Genomic DNA, 7305 nt, shown 5'->3' on the forward strand with positions numbered 1-7305 from the left:
TGACCTCATCTGTGTGTTGGTCCATTTGGGCTGCTATAACAAAACACCATAAGCTGCGTGTCTTATAAACAACAGAAGTTCACCTCTCACAGTTCTGAAAGCTGGAAGATCCAAGGTCAAGGCTCTAACAGATTCAGTGTCTGGTGAGGGCCTTCTTTTTGACTCAAACATGGCCATCTTTTTGCTGAGTCCTCAAGTGGTGGAAGAGGCAAGGGAACTGTCCAGAGTCTCTTTTATAAGGACACTGATCTATCACTGATATATCTGCTCCCAAAGATCCCACATCCTAATATCATCATACTGGTAATTAGTCTTCACCACTGGCATGGGGGAAGGGGCACCAACATTTAGAATGCAGCAATCCGAATCCTCAGTCTTTCATTCCTCTGGCAAAGTCGCTCTTAGAAGTCCTGGAAGCCCGAAGGGATCTAACGCTCACCACAGTGTGAGCATGGTGCAGCCATAGCCCAGGGGTGTGAACTGGTTGCTTGCTTGCTGGGTGAACTTGCAAAGCACACACCCTCCACCCAGAGAGCACAACGCTGGTATCTCCCTTCAGGAGAACCTGCTGCAAGAAGTGTCACTGCTGCAAGAAGTGTCACTGGGTTGCTCCTAGCTGTGACCGGGCACAGTGGGGACACTGACTCCAGGCTACTTGAGCCCTACCTGGGGCTTCTCTAGAAGACAGCTGGATCAAGACGTCCTCAGAGCTCCATGGCAGCCAGAGACTCTTCCTGTCCGAGCCCCCTTCATCCCCCTTCTCCTCCACAGGAGTCAGAACTACATGGGTGTCATGGGCTCCTTCTGCTTCCTCCTGCTCCCTTCCTTTTATTCTGCCAAGCACATCTCTCACACCTCTGACTGGCCTCGGGGCCATACAGACTCGGCCGTGGCTCTCAGCAGGCCTCCATCTCCTAGAAGAGCTCAACTGACACAGCCTTCCTGGACCTCCTTCCAGGGTCACCTCTTACTGAAGGTCTTAATAGTCTCCAAGCGGTAAAGTAGAAGCGTGGTTTCCCTGACAACAGCAGGGGACTTGGTAGAATGAACCTGTGATGAACTTGTGATATATATTCGAGAAATTTTGAGAAGTGGCAAGACTGAGTGGAGGTCAGGAGAATGGTTGGAGAGTAAGTTCTACCCAGGTATAAAAGGTTCGGGGTCCTCCAACTTTCTCTGGGAGTTAGAGGCACTTTTTTTTTTTTTGGTATTTGGTATTGAATACCAAATACCAGGGACACTCTATCACTGAGCTACATGTCCAGTCCTTTTTTATTTTAAGACAGGGTCTTGCTAAATTGCTCCAGCTGGCCTTGAACGTGCAATCCTCCTGCTTCAGCCTCCAGAGTTGCTGGGATTACAGGGGGGCACCACCATGCCTGGGCCAGGCCACTCTCACTCTCTTGCTACAGATGAGGAAATGGAGGACCAGCTCTGAGGGCAATGGGCTGGGCAGTGTCAGGGCCCAGGAAGGTCTGGAGCCAGAGGCTGAGCCACTCTCTTTTTGTGTGTGGAGTGCCTGCCCCCACCCCCGGAAGCCGTCTGACTTTGGGTAGCTCAGCCCCTCCTTTTCTCCCCCAGTGTCCTTGTCCTGCTGACATCATGCACACATGGAAGAGAAATCTGTGAGATTCCAGACGGTCCAGAGTGTGGGAACCAGGACAGATGCTGCTGGCGCTGCCCCAGGGCTGAGGCTCCTCTGGAACCCCTGGGTGCTGCCAAGGGGGCTCTGGAATGTGTCCAGAGCCTCTGGCTTCCTCCGTGGTAGGCCATCCCCCAGGGCCTGGGAAAGTTGGGGGCTCTGAATGCCTAGTAGGTCACTTTAGCCCTGGGCAGCCTCTGTAGGACTTGTTATGCCTGTCCAGCAGCAGGGAGGGTGTAAGTATCAAGCATCTGGGCCAGCCTTCCAGTCCCTCTCAGGGACCCCCATAGGGAAAGCATGACCCTCATAACCTCTGCAGCCCAGGGCTAGGGAAGAGGAACCAAGCCAATACCACCCAGCACATCACAGAGAGAAAGGGATCAGGAGTATGCATGCGTGTGTGTGTGTGTGTGTTCATGTGTATGTGTTGCAGACTGACAAACAGACACAGATGGTCCCACCCCTGACCCCACCAGCCCCAGGGGTAGCTGTATACTGCCTATTCCACACATGTGGCTTCTAGCAGCTGTGCATTCCGTCACTGACCAGCTGTGGCAGCAGCTGTGGAGGTGAGGAATGAGTGCTGATGGGTCCCAGGGGAGTGGGGGAGGACAGGAAGGGCCTGAGATGAGCAGGGGTCAGGGAGTAAGGGAAGGAGGCTCGGAGTGTTCTTGGGCTGGAACGTGGGACAGGGAAGTAGTGATGGGGATGCCCGAGGTCTGGGCCTTGGCACAGAGAGCCTGGGGAGGCCCTCGCTAGGGCTGAGCACGCAGGAGTGTGAAGAGACTGAGCAGTGGAGTGCGTGCCCGAACCTCAGAAAAAAGGTCTGCATTAGAGATAAAAATCGGGGAATGGTTTATTGTGATCCTCTTGCCTCGGCTTCCATAGTTAGTGGAATTACAGGCCTGCACCACCATACCTGGATGAGGCCAATCTTATTCTCTTATTACAGATGAGAATAAGACTTATAGGAGGTAAAACCAAGGAGTAGATGGCTCAACTGGGGAGAATGAGTTTAACATTCGGCACTCACTCTAAACACCTCATTTCAGCTGGCCGTGGTGTCACCATACCTGTAATCCCAGCAATTCAGGAGGCTGAGGCAGGATGATCCCAAATCCAAGGCCAGCTTCAGCAATTTAGTGAGGCCCTAAGCAATTTAGCAAGAGCCTGTCTCAAAAAAATTAAAAGGGCTGGGGATGTGCTCAGTGGTATAGTGCCCCTGGGTTTCATCCCCAGTACCAAATAAATTACTTAATTAATTAAACACCTCATTTCATCCCCACAGAAACCTATGGAGCGAATAACGTTGTTATCATCCTATTTTACTAATGAGAAAACCAAGGCCTCACTGTGTGGCCCCGGGTATGTTTCTGTCCCTCCAGACACAAAGGGAGGAGCAAGGCCCTGCAGAGAGAAGGCTGAGTGGCACCAAGGTGCTCCAGGCCTTGCCTGGACCAAGACAGTCCCCACTGTGACTCTGCTGTTTTCCCGGGAGGACCAGACACTGCCCTCTCCACAAAGAAGATGCCCTCAGCCCCTCCACCCTTCACACGACTCTCAGCCAATACTTACCAAACACCTACTATGCCCCCCACACTGTCACACACCAGGGAGAGACAGTGACCAAACTGGACATGGTCCCTGCTTTTATGGGGATTACAGACCAATCCCAGAGACAGACAAAAGTTATTGCACAATTAATAACTACCATCTGTCGCCAAGAGCATCTCGGCCAATCACCCTCTCCTCCAGGACCCCCCCAGCCCCTCCACCAGCAGTTAGAGACCCAGTGACTGGCCCAATGGAGGTCTCTGGAATCTTGATCCAGCACATGGCCCACATGCAAGCTCCCATTTGGAGCCGGGGCCATCTCAGTTTAGTAATCCAAATGTCCTAAGAGAAGATGGGGGCTGACCTAGTGTGGGGTCAGGAATAAAGTATCATTGGAGCTGAAACCTGTCCCTGGAAACCTGCTTACACAAGCTCCAGGGAATGGTGATAAGAAATGGGAAATATAGAGGTCCCCTCTCTGCCTCCCTCCCTTTGAATTGAGACTTCCTGACACTCCTAGGCGCCCCAGATAGGAGCTCGGCATTGCTCATACCTGGTCCCCCTCCTCCCCAACCTGTCTTAGGTTCTCCTCCCTTCTTGCTCGGCACTAACTCTGTGGGACAGATATCTCACATATTCCCATGGCTTCAGTTATCAGTCACCACCCCTCTGCCTGCTCCGGAGTCCTCCAGCCAGCAAATTCCTCCTGCTGGCCCCCAAGTTGCCTGGTTCTCCCTCTCCCACTGACTGGCTGCTTTTCCAAGCCCTCCTCTGCGTCCTCAAACACTTTTGGTCCACAGGGTCTGGCCCTTCCTGGACTCTGCTTCTCCATTCACTCATGCAAGTCCTCTCTGACCTCTGGATCTCATGTCACGCTTTTCTTGCCTTGGACCCTGGTGTCCCATCTTTGCCAGATTCCCCTCCTCCTTGGCTATTGTTTCCCGGGATCTTATCCTAGTTCTCCTCTCCTCTAGCTCTCGGGGCAGATATCTCACATACCCAATGACTTCAACGACCAGTTGCCAAGTCTCTACTCCAGCTCAGACCGCTCTCTGCACTCTCCTCCTGGGTGTCCCCTGAGTCCCACAAACAGCTCGGACATCCTGATCTTCCTATCTTCTGCAGTGGTTCCTGTCACTTCCCTTGATTACATCATCTAGACAGGAGCCCAACATCACTCAAATCTGTTCCTTTTTCTTCCCCATCGAATCCAGCCCTTATTCCTTGTTTAGTGTAAGAATCTCCTGTTTCACCCACCCAACTCTAATGCGTGATGCAGTGGTTACCAGCATGAATTCAGATGTCAGCCTTTTGAATTAGGATTCCATTTCTGCTACTTACTAGCTGTGTGATCTTGGGTAAGATACTTAACCTCTCCGAGTCTCAATAAAATGGAATAATAATAGAAATTTCTCTTATAGGGCTGTTGTGAGGTTTAAATGAGTTAATATATGTCAAAGTACTCAGTACAGAGTTTAGCACATGTTAAATGCAATAAAAATTATTATTATTATTATTATTATTATTATTATTATTATTAATTTATTTTACAGATAGTTTGGAAGGTTTCCTATGTGCTAGGCACTTTGCTGAGCACTAAGGACATGATATTAAATAACAAAAAATTATTGGACCCCCCCCCCAGAACTTCACAGTCAAGGTGGAATCCTTTATGAAAAGGCCCCTCCGGGTGACTGTTTTCTGCCACTGGATCCATGTTCTACTCCCTCCCATCTTAAAACAAAGCAAAAGCAAAACAACCCCTGGACTTCACATTTCCCTCTGGCCTGGCTTTTTTGCAATCTTAACTGAGCTTTTCAAATTGGTGTTCCACCAGCAAGTATTCACTGCACACATACTACCCACCCTGCCCAGTTCTAGGTGCTGGACAGTCAGCAATGACACAAGACACAAATCTCTACCTTCAACTAGTTTACCTTCTTGTGGGGGACATGAACAGCAAACAAACACAGCCACGTGCATGTCACTAGATGCTGTAAAGGAAGATAAAGTAATGTGGGAGGCAGGGCTGACAGGATCAGTGGCTATTTTAGTTAGATAGGGTGGGCAGACAAGTCCTCTCCGAGGATGTGACATTAGAGCAAAGACCTCAATGAAGAGGGAAGAGCAGTTCGGGGCAGAAGGCACGCCCTGAGGCAATGCAAAGCCCTGAGGGCAGAACAAGCAGGGGCAGAATCGCTGTAAGGCTCTAGCAGCTGCAGGGGCTGGGCAGAGGAGCTTGGGGATGAAGCTGGACAGACAGAGATGAAGCTTTCAGTGGCCATACTTCTTTATTTTTTTAAATTTTTTTTAGCTGTACATGGACACAATATCTTTACTTTGTTTATTTTTATATGATACTGACGATCAAACCTAGTGCCTCATGCATGCAAGGCAAGTGCTCTACCACTGAGCTACCATCCCAGCCCAGTGGCCCTGGCTTGGTACTAGATCAGATAGCCTAATGTCTAAGAGCTCTATAACAGCCAAATATGGTGGCACATGCCTGTAATCCAAGTTACTGGGAGGCTTGAGGCAGGAGGATTGCAAGTTTAAGGCCAGCCTGGGTAACTTAATAAAACCCTATCTCAAAATAAAATATAAAGGACTAGGAATGTTTCCCAGTGATAGAGTGCCCCCAGGTTATTTAATAAACCCTGGGAACTTGTCTCTGGAACCAAACTGCTTTGTTGAATTTCAGCCCTTTCACTTACTACCTGTTCCTGTTGACCTTAGACCGGATAACTCCACCCTTCTCTGCCTCTGTTTCTCATCTGTAAAGAGGGGACAATAATAATAGTACTATTTTGTAGGTTGTCAGGGATTAAAAGTGTAACTACTTACAAAACACTTAGAACCTTTTCTGGTATTATAATAAATGCTCACCAAATGTTATCATTTAGACTCATCTGTCTCCATCTACACTTCCTCGGAGATTTCACCTGCTCCTAGCTTTAATACCATCTATTATCTAATGACTTCCAAATTTAAGTATTTGGCTTAAACTGCTTCTCTGGACTCCAGAACCCCTGTTTAACTGTGCACTATATTTTGATAACCTGGGATAGTTCATGTGAAGAACCCTTGACCTTCCCCTTCCCCTGTGAATCTGCTCCTCTACCATTTTTTTTTTCCTCTCAACTAAATACAGAGGGTAAATGTCTGAGAGGCTCCCTTGATTTCTGCCTGTCTGGGGGATGCATGGTGCATGGACTGTATAATTTCTGTGCTGGCTGAGGTTTCCACTTCATTGGCATGTCCCCACATAAGTTATGTGAGTGTCCAGGACATTTAGAACAAGAGTCTTGAGGGGTGGCTGTTCCTCCCAGCTGTTTATGAGTGTGTAGGTCTGCCTGTATGTATTTGGCCTGTGGCCCACTGTCTGTGGACCTGTGTGGCAGGAAACACAGGCATGTTCTTTCCCGACAGGTAATCAAGTGTCCCCAAGCAGGTCTTGTTATGGGGTAAAGTACAGTTATTCTCAGATGATCAACCCCACTCTTCCACATGGAAAGGAGGCTTTCTTCTATGCCTGTCCTGGTGGGCAGGGCAAAGGAAAAAGACTTCTCTAGTATCCCGCCCACCACACTAATCTTCACCGCATCTCTTCCTCCATACCCAAGAGGTCTACCCTCTAGGGTGCTCTATTTAGCTCCCTTCTGCCTCTTGGGGGTTTCTCTAGTACTGACCTATGAGGATGGCGGGTGAATCTGAGAATCTTCCCTGAGTCCCTCTACAGGCAGGTTAGCTGGAACTCCCATCCAGAGAACAGTTAGTCTGCTATTGGGGGGTGGGTGTAAGAAGAGAGGCATAGGGCTCCCCTTTTCCCTGAATTCTGGGGCTTATGAAATGAGCCCTCTCCGGGCGTTCTTGGCTTCCCAGGACAGCTCTGCCTTTGGTGAACTTAGAGTTGATTCCCAGGGACACGCCCCACCAAAGCAAGTGTGGCCCTCGTGTGCACAGCTCAACCTTCTCAGCGGGCATAGGCACTTCAGCAATCCATTTTGGGGCTGACCCCAACCTGTCACAGGTCTGTGCCACCCATGGTGTGTGTTCTCTCCCCCACCCCTCTCTCTCTCTCTCTCTCTCTCTCTCTCTCTCTCTCTCTC

This window comes from Marmota monax, unplaced genomic scaffold (genome assembly GCF_021218885.2).
Source record: "Marmota monax isolate L192 unplaced genomic scaffold, Marmota_monax_Labrador192_F-V1.1 WCK01_AAM20220418_F8-fsc00008, whole genome shotgun sequence".
NCBI lineage: Eukaryota > Metazoa > Chordata > Mammalia > Rodentia > Sciuridae > Marmota > Marmota monax.